The sequence below is a fragment of the Bubalus kerabau genome, chromosome 10 (genome assembly GCF_029407905.1).
Source record: "Bubalus kerabau isolate K-KA32 ecotype Philippines breed swamp buffalo chromosome 10, PCC_UOA_SB_1v2, whole genome shotgun sequence".
Classification (NCBI taxonomy): Eukaryota; Metazoa; Chordata; class Mammalia; order Artiodactyla; family Bovidae; genus Bubalus; species Bubalus kerabau.
In genome coordinates this window covers 63,715,356-63,736,201 of record NC_073633.1, presented here as the reverse complement: position 1 = coordinate 63,736,201, position 20,846 = coordinate 63,715,356, and the positions used below count along the sequence as shown (strand labels likewise).

At 39.3% G+C, this 20,846-nt stretch overlaps 1 protein-coding gene across 2 annotated transcripts in view; it reads right to left on the bottom strand.

Moving 5' to 3' along the window:
- Positions 1-20,846, bottom strand: part of DMXL2 (Dmx like 2) — a 171,168-nt gene that overhangs the window by 99,509 nt on the left and 50,813 nt on the right. The gene's annotated exons all lie outside the window — the stretch shown is intronic.

Sequence of the window (20,846 nt, the reverse complement as noted above, 5' to 3'; positions counted from 1 at the left end):
TTTCATCTTGTTTAGATTGCTGTGTTTGGGGTGCCCTTTCTGTAGGCTGGAAGTTTGTGGTTCCTCTCTATTGTGGAGGTTCCTCCCTATGGGTGGGACTGGATGAGTGGCTTGTCAAGGTTTCCTGGTTACAGAAGCTTGCGTGGGTGTTCTGATGGGTGGAGCTGGATCTCTTCTCGCTGGAGTGCAATGAAGTGTCCAGTAGTGAGTTTTGAGGTGTCTATGGGTTTGGTGTGACTTTTGGCCGCCTGTATTTTAATGCTCAGGGTTATGTCCCTGTGTTGTTGGAGAATTAGCTTGGTATGTCTTGCTCTGAAACCTGTTGGCTCTTGGGTGGAGCTTGGTTTCAGTGTAGGTATGGAGGCTCTTGGATGAGCTCTTGTCGATTAATTTTCCTGGAGTCAGGAGTTTTCTGGTATTCTCAAGTTTTGGATTTGAGCCTCCTGCTTCTGGTTTGCAATCTTATTCTTACAGTAGCCTCAAGACCTCTCCATCCATATGGCACTGATGATAAAACATCTAGGTTAATGGTGGAAAGATTCTCCACAGTGAGGGACACCCAGAGAGGTTGAGTTACATGGAGAAGAGAAGAGGGAGGAGGGAGTTAGAGGTGACGAGGAGGAGAAGAGGAGGAATCAAAAGAGGAGAGAGCAAGCTAGCCAGTAATCAATTCCCTATTTGCTCTCCACAGTCTGGAACACTCAGAGAGGTTCATGGAGTTACACAGAGAAGAGAAGAGGGAGGAAGGCGATAGAGGTGACCTGGGGGAGCAGAAGGGGAGTCAAAAGTAAAGAGACCAATCTAGCCAGTAACCAGTTCCCTAAGTGTTCTCCACAGCCCAGAACACCCAAAGAGATTCAAAGAGTTAAGTAGAGAAGAGAAGGGGGAGGGAGGAGATAGAGTTGACCTGGGGGAGAAAAAGGAGTCAAAAGGGGAGAAAACAATCAAGCCAGTAATTACACTCCTAAGTAAAAGTGGGTAACTGAAGATTGGATTCCTAAAGATACAAAATTGATAACAAATACCAAAAAGCAAAGATTAAAAATCCAAAGTAGAGATTAGACTTTCAAAAATACAATATTAAAAAAAATTGCAAAAATTACAAAATACATATATATGAAATTTGCTTTAAAAGAGGGTCTTTTTTTGGCAAGGTAATAGTAGGTTTTAAAAATTAAAGGAGTAATAAAGAACTTTAAAATTTTTTAAAAAAATTTTAAATTAAAAAATGATAATAGTGAAATATATACAGGAATTTCTCTGGAGCTTCTGAGGGCAGTGTGGGGTCAGTTCAGTTTCAGATAGTTTCTTGTTCCAGCTTATACTTCTTCTTAAGGTCTATAGGCCCCTTCCAACGTAATCAGTGCTAACTACACAATTTTAATCTGTTGTACCTGTCACTTCCAAAGCAGTTCCCTCTTCTTTAATTTGGCTTCTTCTGTTTGCAAGTGTCTTCAATGTCTAGTCAAGGCTACGGTTTTTCCAGTGGTCATGTATGGATGTGAAAGTTGGACTGTGAAGAAGGCTGAGCGCCGAAGAATTGATGCTTTTGAAGTGTGGTGTTGGAGAAGACTCTTGAGAGTCCCTTGGACTGCAAGGAGATCCAACCAGTCCATTCTGAAGGAGATCAGCCCTGGGATTTCTTTGGAAGGTATTACACTGAAGCTGAAACTCCAGTACTTTGGCTACCTCATGAGAAGAGTTGACTCACTGGAAAAGACTCTGATGCTGGGAGGGATTGGGGGCAGGAGGAGAAGGGGACAACAGAGGATGAGATGGCTGGATGGCATCACTGACTTGATGGACGTGAGTCTGAGTGAACTCCAGGAGCTGGTGATGGACAGGGAGGCCTGGCATGCTGCGATTCATGGGGTCACAAAGAGTCGGACACAACTGAGCGACTGAACTGAACTGAACTGAACTCAATATCTAATTTCCACCCTGACACAAGGGGGCGAAGGTAGTCATTTATTTAGGCTCACTTGTTCAGTTGTGCTGTGGGGAGGGAGGAACACTGCAAACAAACATCACTGTATCTGGGGAGTGCTCACAGTATCCGGACCATGCTGGGTTTGCCCCCGCTCATGTGTGTGCTTTCTCAGTCTATACTGTTCAGGCTCCAGGTTGCTCTGCAGGGAAACTGTCAAAAGTGGGCCCTGGGTTGCGTGCACTTCCCAAGTCTAAGCCACCCAGGTTCGGGTTCTTGGGTACTCCACAAAGGCACAGACTCATTTGAGCCTGAGTTTTGTGGCCTTCCCAGGTCCAAGCAGCTCAGGCAACCAAGTGCTTGGCAAGCACATTCTCCCCAAGTGGGTGGTGCATCATCACCTCCCAGGTCCCAGTCACTCAGTTTCCCGGGAGCGCCATCTCAGGTGTGCTGTGTGTCTCCTCTGGGGAGCTGATCTCTGACTGCGACCCTCCTGGCGGATGTCAACCGTCCAGGATCCCAGGAAGACTTGGTTAGCAACTGGGAGCCCACTCACAGTTTGGTAGAGGGTACCATCTCCGGGGACGAGATTGCCCCTTGACTTCTGGCTCTGGCTGTCGCCCGCCTGCCTCTCTGCCTCCAGTAGGTGGAGGGGCCAGTCTGCAGCCAGCTAGCTCTCCTCTGCTATTTGCTCAGTCCTTTGTTCTGTGAGTGGGCCAGGCTGTGCCTCAGGTTAGAGCTTTTCCCGGGAAAGTTCTCTCTCTCATTTTCTTTTTCTCTCTGGCTATCCCAGTTTGGATTGCTATCTCATGTTAGCTCCCTAAGACTGTCCTCAGGGCATTCAGGCCCTGTCCTTACCCTAAGCATGTAGCTGGCACCTCCCTGTTCAGCCCCAGCTCGCTGCTAGTGGACGCAAGCGTCTGCGCTACTTCTCTGCTGAGTGTTGCAGTTAGATGAGTAATATGTGGGGGTGTTTTGTTTTTTTTTTCCTCCCGGTTATGTTGCCCTCTGAGATTCCAAAACTCCCCACAGACCCGCTGGTGAAAGGGTTTCCTGGTGTTTAGAAACTTCTCCTTCACGACTCCTTCCCCGGGACGGGTCTCTGTGTCTAACTCTTTTGTCTCTCTTTTTCTCTTATATTTTGTCCTACCTCCTTTTGAAGAGAATGGGATGCCTTTTTGGGTCGCTGGTGTCCTCCGCCAGCATTCAGAAGTTGTTTTGTGGAATTTGTTCAGCATTCAAGTGATCTTTCGATGAATTTGTGGGGCAGAAAGTAGTCTCACCATCCTATTTCATCATCATCTTCCTGCTCTCCTTTATCTTTCAATTATACTAAATTTACAAAGAACTCTTACAATTCTGTAATGATCAGAAAACCAACCCAATGTTTTTAAACTGGCAAAGGCAAATAAACACTTCACCAACCAAAGGATACAGACACCCAATAAACATGTGCTCAACATCATTAGAAGTCAGAGAAATGCATATGAAAACAACAGTAAGATACCACCTACACAAACTATTACAATGGCTAATATTAAAAAGGCTGACAGTATCAAATGTTGGCAAGCAAGTGAAGCAACTGAAACTATTTAATTGTTGGTGAGCATGCAAAATGGTACAACTGTGGAAAGTATTTGGTACCTCTTTGTAAAGCACCATATGATCCACCAATTTCACTGCTACTGTATTTTTCCAACCATGAGAAACAAAATGTTTATACAAAGACTTGCAAATGAATGGTCATAGCAGCTTTGATCATTTTAGCCTAAAACGCCAAATGTCCTGTATATCCATCAACAGATAAATGGATAAACAAATTATGAAATATCGAAGTAATAGAATTCAACTCAGAAATAAAAAGAACAAATTACTGATGCATACAACATAGATTAATCACAGAATATTGTGCTAAGTGCAAGAATTCAGACACAATAGATATATATACTAGTATTCAACTATACAATTTCATTCACATGCAACTCTAATGAAGGCAAATCTATGTGATAGAAAGGAGAGCAGCTATTTATTATCTGGGATTAAGAATAGGAGTGAAGATTAATTGGGAAGAGGTAAAAGGAAACCTTCTGAGATGATGGAACTGTCCAATAACTTGATCATGGTGGTGATTACACAGGTCTCTAAATTTATTAAAATAATCTGAACTGTATATTTTAAATATAATTTCATTTTATGCTAATTAAACCTTTTAGGTTAATTACCTTAATGAGATAATTACAGCATATAGAGTTGATTATTAAAAAAAAATACAGGGACAAGATTTACACAAAATGATGTTCATTCTTTATAGCAACAGAAAAAAATTAGAACTATTAAATGTTCATTAATATTTATCTGGTTAAATTAATTGTGATATACATTCATTCATATAATGGAAAACTATGTAGCCTTTAAAGATATATGTGTATTGACACATTAGTCTTTGATACATTAAGTGAATAAATCAGCTTAAAGAATATGTATACACATACACTTCTGTGTGGTTTACAAAGGCATCAAAAAGTCTAAAAGAATATATATTAAATAGAGAACAGTGGCCTTTTTTTTGTTGTTGTTACTTGGGGTAGGGCTATTTGGCAGGGGATTTTCATTTTCTTTGCATGTTTCTCTTAATAATAAATATATATTATGCTAAAGAAGTAAAGATATTTCCATGTTAAAGGGGAAATAAAAGTCAATAAGCCAATCTCTGAGTAACCAAAACAGTATATCTAGGTAAAGAGAAGCACTCTCAAGAAGAGGAAAAGTTTCAGGGAACATTCTGTAGCCTGCTCCTTCCCTTCCTACCAAAATCATGCTCTTCAAAAATTCTTCTCACTCTAGCCCCGAGAAAGCCCAGTTTTTTTCTCAGTGGGTAATCCTCTATTAAGGAAAAATGTTTTTGGAAAAAAACAAAGATATTTTAAGTTACTTTCAAATTTTAAAAAGTAATCAACTGTTTTACAAAGTGTTTAGATATAAACTTCATAAAAATGAACAGAATTTGTTTATACTGAAAGATCCTTTAAAATCTATAGTGATATATAATTTTCAAGTTTCATACACATGATTTCATATAATCCCATAATAAACCCCTTTTCAAAATTCCCTACCTTTACACTGCCCCTCCCCCATTTCCCACTCCCCACATTAGCCACTGTTCTCAATATTTATATTTATCTCTATATTTATAGAGTTTTTTCTCTAAATTTGTGAGCCTGCTTTTTTGTTTAATTCATTAGTTTGTTGTATTTTTTAGATTCCACATAATAATACCCTCCAAGTCCATCCACATTGCTACAAATGGTAAAATTTCATTCTTTCTTATGGCTGGGTTGTATTTCACTGTGTGTGTGTGTGTGTGTATACACCACTGCTGCTAAGTCGCTTCAGTAGTGTCTGACTCTGTGCGACCCCACAGACGGCAGCCCACCAGGCTCCCCCGTCCCTGGGATTCTCCAGGCAAGAACACTGGAGTGGGTTGCCATTTCCTCCTCCAATGCATGAAAGTGAAAAGTCAAAGTGAAGTCACTTAGATGTGTCCGACTCTTAGTGACCCCATGGACTGCAGCCTACCAGGCTCCTCTGTCCATGGGATTTTCCAGGTAAGAGTACTGGAGTGGGTTGCCATTGCCTTCTCCAGTGTACACCACAGAGAGCCCAAATCAGTAAAATCAGAAATGAAAGAGAAGACGTTATAAGTGACACCACAGAGACACAAAGGATCATAAGAGACTACTCTAAGCAACTATATACCAATAAACTGGATAACCTAGAAGAAATGGACAAGCTCTTAGAAAGGTACAATCTTCCAAAACTGAACAAGAAGAAATAGAAAACATGAACCGGCCAATTATCCATAATGAAACTGAATCAGCAATTTTAAAACTCCCAACAAACAAAAGTTTAGGACCAGATGGCTTCACTGGTGAATTCTACCAAACATTCAGAGAAGATTTAACACCTATCCTTCTGAAACTATTCCAAAAAACTGCAGAGGAAGGAATAATTCCAAACTTATTCTATGAGGCCAGCATATCACCCTGACACCAAAACAAGACAAAGACATCACACACACACACAAAAAAAATACAGGCCAATATCATTGATGAATATAGATGCAAAAATCTTCAACAAAACATTAGCAAACCAAATTCAACAGTACATTAAATGTCTCATATATCATAATCAAATGGGATTTATCCCAGGGATGCAAGGATTTTTCAGTATCTGCACATCAATGTGATACATCACATTAATAAAGGAAGTATAAGAGCCATATGATCATCTCAATAGATGTAGAAAAAGCTTTTAAAAAGACATTTCTCCATAGGAGACATACAGATGGCCAATAAATACTTGCAAAGATGCTCAACATTGCTCATTATTAGAGAAATGTAAATCAAAACTACAATGAGGTATCACCTCCTACCATTCAGAATGACAATCATCAAAAGAAAAAAAAAAAAAACTGTAAATGCTGGAGAGGATGCAGAGAGAAGGGAATCCCTACTGCACTACTGGTAGGAATATAAGTTGATAAAGCCACTCTGGAGAACAGTATGGAAATTCCTTAAGAAACTAAGAATAAAACTGCCATATGACCCACCAATCCCACTACTGGGCCCATACCCTTAGAAAACCACAATTAAAAAGACATATGTACCCTAATGTTCATCTCAGCAGTATTTACAATAACAAGGACATGGAAGCAACCTAGATGTCCACTGACAGATGAATGGATAAAGAAGATATATAAAAAGAAATATACAACAGAATATTACTTAGCCATAAAAAGGAATGAATTTGAGCCAGTTGTAGTGAGATGGATGAACACCGACACTGTTATACAGAGTGAAGTAAGTCAGAAAGAGAAAGACAAATATTCTATATCAATGCATATACATGGAATCTAGAAAAACTGTACTGAGGAACCTATTTACAGAGAAAGAAAGGAGATGTAGACTTAGAGAATGGACTTGTGTACACAATGGGTAAAGGAGAGGGTAGGATGAATTGAGAAAGTAGCACTGATACATATACACTATCATATGTAAAATAGGTGACTGGTGGAAAGCTGCTATATAACACAGGGAGCCCAACCTGGCACTCTGTGACTACCTAGAGGGGTGGGATGGAACAGGGAACAGATGCTTAAGGAGGGAGGGGATTTATATATGTAATTATGACTGATTTGTCCTATTCTACAGAAGAAACCAACACAACATTGTAAAGCAATTATCCTCCAATTAAAAAATAAATTAAAAAAAAAAGCTTTTTAAAAAGTTCAACAGCCATTTACACTAAAACCTCTACAGAGAATGGACACAGAGGGAACCTACCTCTAAATAATAAAGGCCATATATGACAAACCCAAAGTTAACTTCATACTGAACAGTGAAAAGCTGAAAGCATTTCCTCTAAGATCAGGAACAAGACAGGGTGTCCACTCTAATCACACATATTCAATATAGTTGTGGAAGTCCCAGCCACAGCAGTCAGAGAAGAAAAATAAATAAAAGGAATACAAATTGTCACTGTTTCCATATGACATGACACTATTCACAGAAAACCCTTAAGACGCTATCAACAAACTAATAGCACTCATCAATGAATTCAGTAAAGTTGCCAGATACAAAATTAATATGCAGAAATCCGTTGCATTTCTAAAAGTCACAATCAAGTATCAAAAAGAGAAATTAAGGAAACAATCCCATTTATCACCATATCAAAAATAATAAAATACCAAGGAATAAACCTACCTAAGGAAGTAAAAGACCTATACTCAGAAAACTGTAAGACAGTGATGAAACAAACTGAAGATGACACAAACAGATGGAAAGATATGCTGTGTCCCTAAACTGGAAGAATTAATATTGCTAAAATGATCATACTTGGAATTCCCTGTCAGTCCAGTGGTTAGGTCTCAGAGCAGTCTGCAGATTCAATGCAATCCCTATCAAAATATCAATGGCATTTTTCACAGAACTAGAACAAATAATTTCAAATTTTATCTGGAAACATAAACAGAATTTAAATAAACCTATCAAGGAAACAAAAGAAAAAAAAACAATTATTGAGCTGAAGATTTACTTGGGTATGTCCTGGGGGGAAGGGCTCTTTAATAAGTAAGACTCTAGCTTAGATAAAAAGTTAAAACACTCGTAAGCCCTCCACAAATTTAATTTACCACACATTAAAAAATATAGATATTAGCTTAGGGTTCAACATGATGTTCAAGTAGAACAGCATGCACTCATCTCCTCCTGCGAAGGCATCAAAATCACAACCATCAACAGGAGGATGCTTGGTACCTAGGAAAAAAAAGATAACCCATGTCCAAAGACAAAGAAGCCAAGGTGAGGTGGTTTAAAGATTTACTGAGCATGACTTGTCCAGCAGAGTAAGATCCAGTTTTTCCCACAGCCAGTTTCTCCCATCAGGAAGCTTCCACAAGGCTCTTATACTCATCCATCAGAGGGAAGACAGAATAAAAACTACAATCACAGAGAACTAACCAAACTGATCACATGGATCACAGCCTTGTCTAACTCAATGAAACTATGAGCCATGCCATGTATGGATACCCAAAACAGGTCATAGTGGAGATTCTGACAAAACATGGTCCACTGGAGAAGGGAATGGCAAGCCAATTCAACATTCTTGCTTTAAGAACTCCATGAACAGTATGAAAAGGCAAAAAGATATGACAATGAAAGATGAACTCTCCAGGTCAGTAGGTGTCCAATATGCTACTGGAGAAGAGTGGAGAAACAGCTCCAGAAGAAATGAAGAGGCTGACCCAAGCAGAAACAATGCCCAGTTGTGTATGTGTCTGGTGGTGAAAAGTAAAGTCCAATGCTGTAAAGAACAATACTGCATGGGAACCTGGAATGTTAGGTCCATGAATCAAGGCAAATTGGAAGTGGTCAAACAGGAGATGGCAAGAGTGAACACTGCCATTTTAGGAATCAGTGAACTAAAATGCACCAGAAAGGGTTAATTTAATTCAGATGACCACTATAATACTGTGGCAAGAATACCTTAGAAGAAATGGAGAAGCCTTATACAAGAGTCCAAAATGCAGTACTTGGGTGCAATCTCAAAAATGACAGAATAATCTCAGTTCACTTCAAAGGCAAACTATTCAATATCACAGAAATCCAAGAATATGCCCCAAACACTAATGCCGAAGAAGCTGAAGTTGAACAGTTCTATGAAGACCTACAAGACCTTCTAGAACTAACACCAAAAAAAAAAAAAGTCCTTTTTATCACGGGGAACTGGAATGCAAAAGTAGGAATTCAAGAGATACCTGGAGTAACAGGCAATTTGGCCTTGGAGTACAAAGTGAAGCAGGGCAAAGGTAACAGAGTTTTGCCAAGAGAATATACTGGTCACAGCAAATACCCTCTTCCAACAACACAAGAGACAACTCTACACATGGGCATCACCATATGGACAAAACTGAAATCAAATGATTATATTCTTTGCAGCCAAAGATGGAGAAGCTCTATATGGTCAGCAAAAACAAGACCGGGAGCTGACTGGGGCTTAGATCATGAACTTCTTATTGCCAAATTCAGATTAAATTGAAGAATGTAGGGAAAACCACTAGACCATTCAGGTATGAACTAAATCATACCCCGTACAATTACACAGTGGAAGTAACAAATAGATTCAAGGAATTAGATCTGATAGACAGACTGCCTGAAGAACTATGGACAGAGATTTGTAACACTGTACAGGCAGCCATGATCAAAACCATCCCCAAGAAAAAGAAACACAAAAAGGCAAAATGGTTGTCTGAGGAGGCCTTACAAATAGCTGAGAAAAAAGAAGGAAAAAGTAAAGGAGAAAAGGAAAAACACAGCCATCTGAACGCCAAGTTCCAAAGAACAGCAAGGAGAGATAAGAAAGCCTTCTTAAGTGGACAATGAAAAGAAATAGAGGAAAAGAACAGAGTGGGAAAGACTAGAGATTTCTTCAAGAAAATTAGAGATACCAAGGGAACATTTCATGTAAAAATGGGCACAATAAAGGACATAAATGGTACAGACCTAACAGAAAAAGAAGATACTAAGAAGTGGTAAGAATACATAGAAGAACTATACAAAAACAATCTTAATGACCCAGATATCCATGGTGGTGTGATCACTCACCTATAGCCCGACATCCTGGAATGGGAAGTCAAGTGAGCCTTAGGAAGCATCACTACGAACAAAGCTAGTGGAAGTGATGAAATTCCAGCTGAGTAATTCCAAATCCTAAAAGAGGATGCTGTGAAAGTGCTGCATTCAATAGGCCAGCAAATTTGGAAAACTCAGCAGTGGCCACAGGACTGGAAAGGTCAGTTTTCATTCCAATCTCAAAGAACGGCAACACCAAAGAATGTTCATACTACCGCACGATTGCACTCATCTCACATGCTAGCGAAGTAATGCTCAAAATTCTTCAAAATAGGCTTCAACAGTATGTGAACTGAGAACTTTCAGATGTTCAAGCTGGATTTAGAAAAGCAGAGGAACCAGAGATCAAATTGCCAACATCCATTGGATCATAGAAAAAGCAAGAGAATTCCAGAAAAACATCTACTTCTGTGTCACTGACTACACTACAGCCTTTAACTGTGTGGAACAAGCTTTGGAGAATTTTTAACAAGATGGGAATACCAGACCCCTTCTCTGCCTCTTGTGAAACCTGTATGCAGGTCAAGAACCAACCAGACAGAACCGGACATGGAACAACAAACGGGTTCAATTGGGAAAGGAGTACATCAAAGTTGTATACTGTCACCCTGCTTATTTAACTTCTACGCAGAGTACATCATGCAAAATGACAGGCTGGATGAAGCACAAGCTGGAACCAACACTGTTGGGAGAAATATCAGTAACTTCAGATATGCAGACGACACCACTCTTATGGCAGAAAACAAAGAAGAACTAAAGAGCCTCTTGATGAAAGTGAAAGAGGAAAGTGAAAAAGCTGGCTTAAAACCCAACATTCAAAAAGGAAGATCATGGCATCCAGTCCCAACACTTCATGGTAAATAGATGGGGAAGCAATAGAAACAGTGACAGACTTTATTTTCTTGGGCTGCAAAATCACTGCAGATGGTGACTGCAGCCATGAAATTAAAAGACACGTGCGTTTGGAAGAAAAACTATGACCAACCTAGACAGCATATTAAAACATAGAGGCATCACTTTGCCAAGGTAAGTGTATAGTCAAAACTATGGTTTTTGCAGTAGTGATGTATGGATGTGAGACTTGGACCAGAAAACTGAGTGCCAAAGAACTGATGCTTTTGATGGTGCTGAAGAAGACTCTTGAGAGTCTCTTGGACTACAAGGAGATCAAACCAGTCACTCCTACAGGAAATCAGTCTTGAATATTCACTGAAAGCACTGATTCTGACGCTAAAGCTCCAATTCTTTGGCCACCTGATGCGAAGAGCTGACTCACTAGAAAAGACCCTGATGCTGGCAAAGACTGAAGACAGGAGGAGATGGGGACGACAGAGGATGAGATGGTTGGATGGCATTACTGACTCAATGGACATGAGTTTGAGCAACCTCTGGAAGATGGTGAAAGACAGGGAAGCTTGGCGTGCTGCAGTCAAAGGGGTTTCAAAGATATGGACATGACTGAGGGACTGAACAACAACAACAACAAGCCCCAAGGGCTGGGTTGCCTCAGGCCAAAAAACTACCAGGGAGAGAGCCCATCCTCAACCATCAGCAGATGACTGGATTAAAGCTTTACTGAGCAAGGTCCTGCCCACCAGAGAAAGACCCAGTTTTTCCCACCATCAGTCCCTCCCATCAGAAAGCTTACACAAGCCTCTTAGCCTCCTCTACCAGAGGGCAGACAGAAGAAGTGAGAAGAACCACAATCCCACAGCAACTAAAACAAAACCAATTACAGAATATCAATAACCATGAAAAAGCAGAAAGTTATGTCCCAGATGAAGGGACAAGATAAAACCCCAGAAAAACAACTAAATGAAGTGGAGACTGGCGATCTTCCAGAAAATAATGACAGTGAAGATGATCCAGGATCTCTGGAAAAGAACAGAAGCAAAGCTTGAGAAGATGCAAGAAATGTTTACCAAAGACATAAAAGAACCAAAGAAGAAACAAACAGAAATGATCACAATAAACTGTGGAAAATTCTGAAAGAGATGGGAATACCACACCACCTGACCTGCCTCTTGAGAAACCTGTATGCAGGTCAGGAAGCAACAGTTAGAACTGGACATGGAACAACATACTGGTTCCAAATAGGAAAAGGAGTGTGTCAAGGCTGTATATTGTCACCCTACTTATTTAACTTATATGCAGAGTACATCACGAGAAACACTGGGCTGGAGGAAGCACAAGCTGGAATCAAGATTGCCCAGAGAAATATCAATAACTTCAGATATGCAGATGACACCACCCTTATGGCAGAAAGTCAAGAACTAAAGAGCCTCTTGATGAAAGTAAAAGAGGAGAGTGAAAAAGTTGGTTTAAAGCTCAACATTCAGAAAACTAAGATCATGGCATCTGGTCCCATCACTTCATGGCAAATACATGGGGAAACAGTGGAAACAGTGGCTGACTTTATTTTTTGGGGCTCCAAAATCACTGCAGATGGTGAGTGCAGCCATGAAATTAAAAGACGCTTACTCCTTGGAAGGAAAGTTATGACCAACCTAGACAGCATATTGAAAAGCAGAGACATTACTTTGCCAACAAAGGTCCATCTAGTCAAGGCTATGGTTTTTCCAGTGGTCATGTATGGATGTGAGAGTTGGACTATAAAGAAAGCTGAGCGCTAAAGAATTGATGCTTTTGAACTATGGTGTTGGAGAAGACTCTTGAGAGTCCCATGGACTGCAAGGAGATCCAACCAGTCCATTCTAAAGGAAATTAGTCTTGGGTGTTCATTGGAAGGACTGATGTTGAAGCTGTAACTCCAATACTTTGGCCACCTGATGCAAAGAGCTGACTCATTTGAAAAGACTCTGATGCTGGGAAAGATTGAGGGCAGATGGAGAAGGGGACGACAGAGGATGAGATGGTTGGATGGCATCACCGACTCGATGGACATGGGTTTGGGTAGTGGCAACCCACTCCAGTATTCTTGCCTGGAGAATCCCAGGGACAGAGGAGCCTAGTGGGCTGCCGTCTATAGGGTCGCACCGAGTCGGACACGACTGAAGTGACTTAGCAGCAGACTCCGGGAGTTGGTGACGGACAGGCAGGCCTGGTGTGCTGCGGTTCATGGGGTCACAAAGAGTCGGACATGACTGAGCAACTGAAATGAACTGAATACACAAGAAGGAATCTATGGCATAATAACTGAGATAGAAGCATGGATAAATGACCTGGAGGACAGAAAGGTGGAAATCACTGCCACAGAACAGAATATAGAAAAAAATTAAAATGCAAAGAAATGAAGACAGCCTAAGAGTCCTCTGGGACAACATTAAGTGCACCAACATTCTCATTAGAGGAGGCCCAGAAGGAGAAAGAGAGAAAGGACTTAGAAAAATATTTGAAGAGATAATAGCTGAAAACTTCCCAAACACAGGAAAGGAAATAGTCAGTCAAGTTCAGGAAGCACAGAGATTCCCAGCAGGATAAACCCAAGGAGGAAGGAACACACCAAGACACATAGTAATCAAACTGACAAAAATTAAAAGACAGAGATAAAATATTAAAAGCAACAAGGGAAAAATCACAAATAACATACAAGGGAACTCCCATCAGGCTATCAGCTGATTTCTCAACAGAAACTCTATAAGCCAGAAGGGGATAGCATGATATATTTAAAGTGATGAAAGGGAAAAACCTACAACCAAGAATACTCTACCCAGCAAGACTCTCCTTCAGATTTGATGGAGAAATCAAACGCTTTCCAGAGAAGCAAAAGTTAAGAGAATTCAGCACCATCAAATCAGCTTTGCTAAATTTAGCTTTTGCTAAATGCTAAAGGAACTTGTCTAGGGAGGAAACAAGAGAAGGAAAAGACCTACAGAAAGTAAACCCAAAACAATTAAGAAAATGATAACAGGGTCATATATATCAGTAAGTACATTAAATGCACCAACCTAAAGATACAGACTGTCTGAGCAATGAAAACACAGGCGTGTATGCACTTCCAATTTACCCCATTTCTCTGCTTGACCCACGCCATCCCCATTCTAAGTAATTATTTTATGTGCGTGCCTGCCTAGGCTCTCAGTAGTGTGACTTTTTACAACCCCATGGACTGCAGCCCACTAGGTTCCTATGTCCATGCAGATTCTCCTGGCAAGAATACTGGTGTGGGTTCCCATGCTCTCATCCAGGGTATCTTCCCAACCCAGGGATCAAACACAGGCTCCCATAATGCAGGCAGATTCTTTATGTCTGAGCCAACAGGGATGCATGTTAGGTTAATCATGTTCCCATTGTGGCTTGTAATCATCTTTTATTTTTTTTCTGGTTATTGATTATGAGAACTCATAAACATCTTTTACTATTGTGATTATGTAACTATTACTCACTTAATACCACTGTATCATGATTGGTCAACAGAAAAATAACAGAACTCTGTATCACCAAAACTACCATTTAATAGAAAAACCTGTAATCACTCTTTAAAATCCAGATGCATATCAGAATTACCTTGGAATTTTTCGAAAAATAAAAATGCCCAGGTATTGCTTTTTTTTTTCTCCAGAGCTCTAGATATGTTTCTAATGAGCAGCCATGTTAAAAACAACTGGACTAACTTTTACTTTCATCTAATTTGTTTCACTTTTTCTATCTGATATTCAGTGCTCCCATTTCATTTGGTTTATATTTTCCAATTTCTCCTTCCTTTTTTTTTCTGAGGTCCTCTCAAGCTGTTATCAAGTATAGAAGAAAAGCTTCTGTATGCATATATATAAATAATATGTATAATATATATATTTTGAAAAATTATGAATTTCTACCTAACTAAAAAGTTTATGACATTTTGATTCTACTTGTTTGACTTAGTATGAGTAGAATGCTAGATTTCTAATTTTAAAAAATAGATATGCAAGAAGCAACAAAGGTGTACTGCATAGCACAGGGAACTATAGTTAATATTTTGTGATAACCTATAATGGAAAATTATTTCAAAAATAATATATGTGTATACATATAACAATCACACACACAAAAAAAAATTCTACTTTTTGAAATTTAGTAATGTCTTTTTTGCCAGTTTTTCTAAATGTCCTATGGATATCCAATAACAATGTATGAGATACAAAATTTTAAATATATTTGTGTAGGATACAAGATTAATATAAATTAATTAAATGTAAGTCTATTATATTTAAATTATTAACAACATCATTCAAGATGCTGTTATTTTTTCTTCACTTGATAAAACATTCTCAGAGAAATGTTAATATGTCTCATTATGAGCATATGCTTTTTTCTTCTCCCTTACATTTTTTCATTTTTTATTTATATCTGTTCTTTGTTGTTAGGTGTCTAGCAGTTTATGATGTCCATCTTCTTTGTGAACTGCACCTTTTATCATTAAAAATATTCACCTTTGTTTCATTTAAAATAAATTTTAAAAAATAGATCTTACCATCAAAATTAACTCAATGAACTATAATATTAGAAATCCTGAAATTAATTGAATTTTAGTCCCCAAACCCCATAACTGAAATCCTGTCATGTGCAGCAGAGGTGGTGGAAAATGCCTTCTAGTGGGAGATCACAGTCACCATCTGTTTCATCAAGTCAGACAAACTTGGCTTTATTAACAGCAGCAGAACAGACTGAAGAGGGGGGAGACACAACACTACAATGTTAGTTTCTGTTCTTTTTATCAAGATAATATTAATCAGATGTGGTTATCTTCTCAAAAAAGTAAGTTTTTTAAATCCATGACATACTTTACTAACCCCCAAAGGCATTCTTTTTTTTTAATTAATTTTTATTAGGGTATAGTTGATTTACAATGTTGTGTTAGTTTCTGCTATATGGCAAAGTCAGTCCGATATACATAGATATACATATATATCCACACTTCTAAATTATATTCCTATATAGATCATTATAGACAATTGGATACAGTTCCTTGTGCTATATAGTAGATCCTTATTATCTATTTTATATATGAAAAGAAAGTGAAAGTGAAGTCACTCGGTCGTGTCCGACTCTTTGCGACCCCATGGACTGTAGCCTACCAGGCTCCTCCATCCACGGGATTCTCCAGGCAAGAATACTGGAGTGGGTTGCCATTTCCTTCTCCAGGGGATCTTCCGGACTCAGGGATCGAACCTGGGTCTCCCGCATTGCAGGCAGACACTTTAACCTCTGAGCCGCCAGGGAAGCTTTTATATATAGTAGTGTATATATGTCAATCCCAAAACTGTTCTTATCTTTCCCTAAGAAATGTAAAGCACTTAGCTCTCAGAATTGAACATTAAAAACTTAAGGGAATGTGATTAACACAATGGAAAAAAAAATCAATCAATCACTAAGGCTGTGTGCAATAAAAATTCAGGGGAAAAAAAGGGTATGAGGCATTACAGAATGCACAAACAAACTCATCTTTGAGGAGCTTAAAATCTAGCTGTCCTATTTAAGAGGACATACCTTTCAGTGTTATTACTTATTTTTGTCTGAAGCACAAAGGTATCTTTCAGATTCATTAGAGGAGATAGTTCAAATAATCAGAAGATGTTCAGACAATGAATAATGATCATCTTACATGGCTCATTAATATTTTTTAAAGCACCAAGTGACCCTGTCAAAACACCATATATCCTAAAATAGTCTCATAGCTTAGCTAGCTGTCACACATAGCAGAGGCAAACGTCATATACTGGGTAAGCAAAAGGAGATAAACAGAAACATTAAAATATATGAGGGAAATCAACTACCAGCCCTGTCATTCAGCTACAAAGGAAGAAATCCTGCAACAACCTGAGAGAGCTTGGAAGAGGATTCTGCCCTAGTCAAGTCTCCAGGTGAGAATTCAGCTCAGCAACACCTTTATTCCAGCCTTTAGAGTCCTTGATCACAACACCCAGCTAGCTGCATCCAGACACTTAACCCATGGAAACTGTGATAATAAATGTGTGGTTTTAAGTTGCTAAGTTTGTGGTAATTTGTTATGCAATAAAAGAAAACAAACACAAACTCCTCGTGATAATGTTGTGAGTTAAATTAAGGCAGGCAAAGGGAAAAGAAAGTACAGTGGTAGGTGAGATGCAATCTTAAAAGGCATGCTTAGGGAGAGCCTCACTAAGACAGCGACATTTAAGAAATTAAGGGGAAAAGCCACACAGGTCTCTGGGGAAAGGATTTTCCTGGGTTAAAACAATAACAATTGTAATAGAAAATGAGAAAATAGAAAAACTTGGAGATAGCAGCTATGAGCAAGCCTTTCAAAGTGTTATGAGGCAAAGAACTAACGGAATCTGAGAGAGAAGGTCAAGAGATGGTTTGTGTTAACTGCTGTTGTCTGTTTTAGAATGGGCAAGATTATATAGAGCATGTTTGGTATGCTATGCTGTATTAGTCAGCTCAGGCTGCCATAACAAAATACTATACACTGGGTGACTGAAACAATGGAAATTTATTTTCTCACAGTTCTGGAGGCTAGAAGTCTAAGATCAGCATGTCAGCATGGTCAGGTTCTGGTGAGATCTTTCTTACCAGCTTTTTGACAGCTACCTTCTTGGTATGTCTTCATGTAGTAGAGAGAGAACAAGCTCTCTGGTGTCTCTTCTTATAAGAGTACTATTCCTATCATGAGGTCCACCCTCATGACTATTACCTCCAAAAGGCCCCATCTCCAAATACCATCACTTTGGGGGGTGGGGTTAGGGCTCAACATATGAATGGGGACAGAGGGACACAAATATTCAGTCCATAACGTATGCTAATATGATGCCCCAGTGGAGAAGGGAAACTGAGAAAAGAGGAGTGGATTGCAACAGTGAGGTCCCTGAGGAAGCCAGGACAAACAGAATCCAGCCCAAAAGTGGAAGAAATGACTTGTATAAAAGCAGATAGTTCATCCATGGCAACACAAGGGAAGGCAAAACATACTGGCACAGATGTAGGGAGACAGGGGTAGGTACGTAGTGGGAGTTTATCAAAATTCTCTTCTGATTACATCTAATTGCTCAAATGCTTACAGTGGGAGCATGAACTGTCATAAGGGACTCTACCAATGTCCAATGGAATACAGCTTCAGTTTAAAATACAGTAGCTACGTCAATGAATTTAGTAAAGTCACAGGATACAAAATCAATATATGGAAATCCCTTGCATTCCTATTCACTAACAACAAAAAATCAGAAAGAGAACTTAAGAAAACAATCTCATTCACCACTGCAACAAAAAGAATAAAATACTTAGGAATAAACCTACCTGTGAAGAGACAAAAGACCTGTATGCAAAAAACTATAAGACACTGATGAAAGATACCAAAGACAAAACAAGCAGAGAGATATATCACATTCTTGTATTGGAAGAATCAGTATTGCAAAAACGACTCCACTACTCACAACAATCTACAGATTAACACAATCCCTGTCAAATTACCAGTGGCAATTTTCACAGAGCTAGAACAAAAAATTTCACAGTTTGTACGGAAACACAATAGCCAAAGCAATCTTGAAAAACAAAAAGAGAGCTGGAGGAATCAACCTTCCTGACTTTAGACTATACTAAAAAGCTGTAGTAATCAAGACAGTATGGTACTGCCATAAAAACAGAAATATAGCTCAATGGAACAAGACAGAAAGCCCAGAGATAAACCCACACACCTATGGGCACCTTATCTTTGACAAAGGCGGCAAGAAATGGAGAAAAAACATTCTCTTCTGTAAGTGGTGATGGGAAAACTCTTCAGCTATGTGTAAATGCAAAAGAATGAAATTAGAACACTTACTAATATCACACACAAAAATAAACTCAAAATAGATTAAAGACCTAAATGTAAGACCAGAAACTATGAAACTCTTAAGAGTAAAACATAGGCAGAACATTCTTTGACATAAATCACAGCAAGATTCTCTTTGATCCACCTCTGAGAGTAATGCAAAGAAAAAACAAAAATAAACAAATGGGTTCTAATTAAACTTAAAATATTTTGCACAACAAAGGAAACAGTAAACAAGAGGAAAAGACAACCCTCAGAATGGGAGAAAATAATTGCAAACAAAGCAACTGTCAAAGGATTAATCTCCAAAATATACAAGCAGTTCATGTAGCTCAGTAACAGAAAAAGAACCCAATCAAAAAAAGGGCCGAAGATCTAAACACTTCTTCAGGTAAGACACACAGATAGCCAATACACACATGAAAAAAATGTTCAATATCACTCATTATTAGAGAAATGTAAATTAAAACTACAATGATGTATCACTTCACACCAGTCAGAACGGCCATCATCAAAAAACCTACAAAAAATAAATGCTGGAGAGGATGTGGTAAAAAGGGAACCCTCTTTGCACTGTTAATGAGAATGTAAATTGATCTAGCCATTATGGAGAACAATAGAATGGTTTCTAAAAAACCAGGAATAAAACTATCGTATGACCCAGCAACCCCACTACTGGACATAAACCCTACTAAGTCACTTCAGTCGTGTCCAACTCTGTGCAACCCCATAGACGGCAGCCCACCAGGCTCCCCTATCCCTGGAATTCTCCAGGAAAGAGTACTGGAGTGGGTTGCCAGTGCCTTCTCCAATGTATGAAAGGGAAAAGGGAAAGTGAAGTCATTTAGTCGTGTCCGACTCAGCGACCCCATGGACTGCAGCCCACCAGGCTCCTCCATCCCTGGGATTTTCCAGGCAAGAGGACTGGAGTGGGTCGCCAGTGCCTTCTCCAGGACATAAACCCTGAGAAAACCATAATTCAAAAGAAACATGTACCCCAATGTTCACTGCAGCACTATTTACAATAGCCAGGACATGGAAGTACCCTAGATGTCCATCAACAGGGGAATGGATAAAGAAGCTATGGTACATACATACAAAGGAATACTATTCAGCCATAAAAAAGAACAAATCTGAGTCAGTTGTAGCAAGGTAGATGAATAGAGAGCCTGTTGCACAGAATGAAATAAGTCAAAGAGAAAAACAAATATCGTATATTAACACATATATATGAAATCCAGAAAAATGGTACTGATGAACCTACAGAGGGCAGGAATAGAGATGCAGACATAGAGAACAGACTTGTGGACACAGCAGGGGAAGGAGAGGGTGGGACAAATTGAAAGTAGCGTTGAAACATACACATTACTGTATGTGAAATAGTTAGCTAGTGGGAACTGCTATATAACACAAGGAGCTCAATCTGGTGCTCTCTGACAACCTAGAGGGGTGGGGTAGGGTGGTGGGTGGGAGGGCAGTTCAAGAGGGAGAGGACATATGCATACTTATGGCTGATTAACAATGCTCTTATGGCAGAAACCAACACAATATTGTAAAGCAATTATGATCCATTCAAAAATAAATTTTAAAAATAAAATTTTTATGTCTCTCTACATAGAGACAGCACATAGTGCTGTCCAGCACATAGTGCTCACCATACATGCAAGGTGAGAAGTCAGACCAGAGGTACTTGCATAACACCATTTAAAAAAAAGAAAGAAAGGGACAAAAAAAAAAAAAAGAACAACCCTAAGGACTATCCCTAAATGAAAGGTGAAATCAAGAAAAAACCCTCTCTGAAAAGGAGTATGGTAAAGAAGGATTCTCCTGCACCTGGACTCTGAGTGGAGGAAGAAGTCTCTGCTGGGCATCTGCACCCACAAAACAGGTCTCATGAGACCCAAGCACACACTGTATGGTACAACTGCCAAGGTGAGAATTTAGTTTGAATTGGGCGTGCCCCCAGGTACCTGGTGGCTCAGACAGTAAGGAATCTGCATTC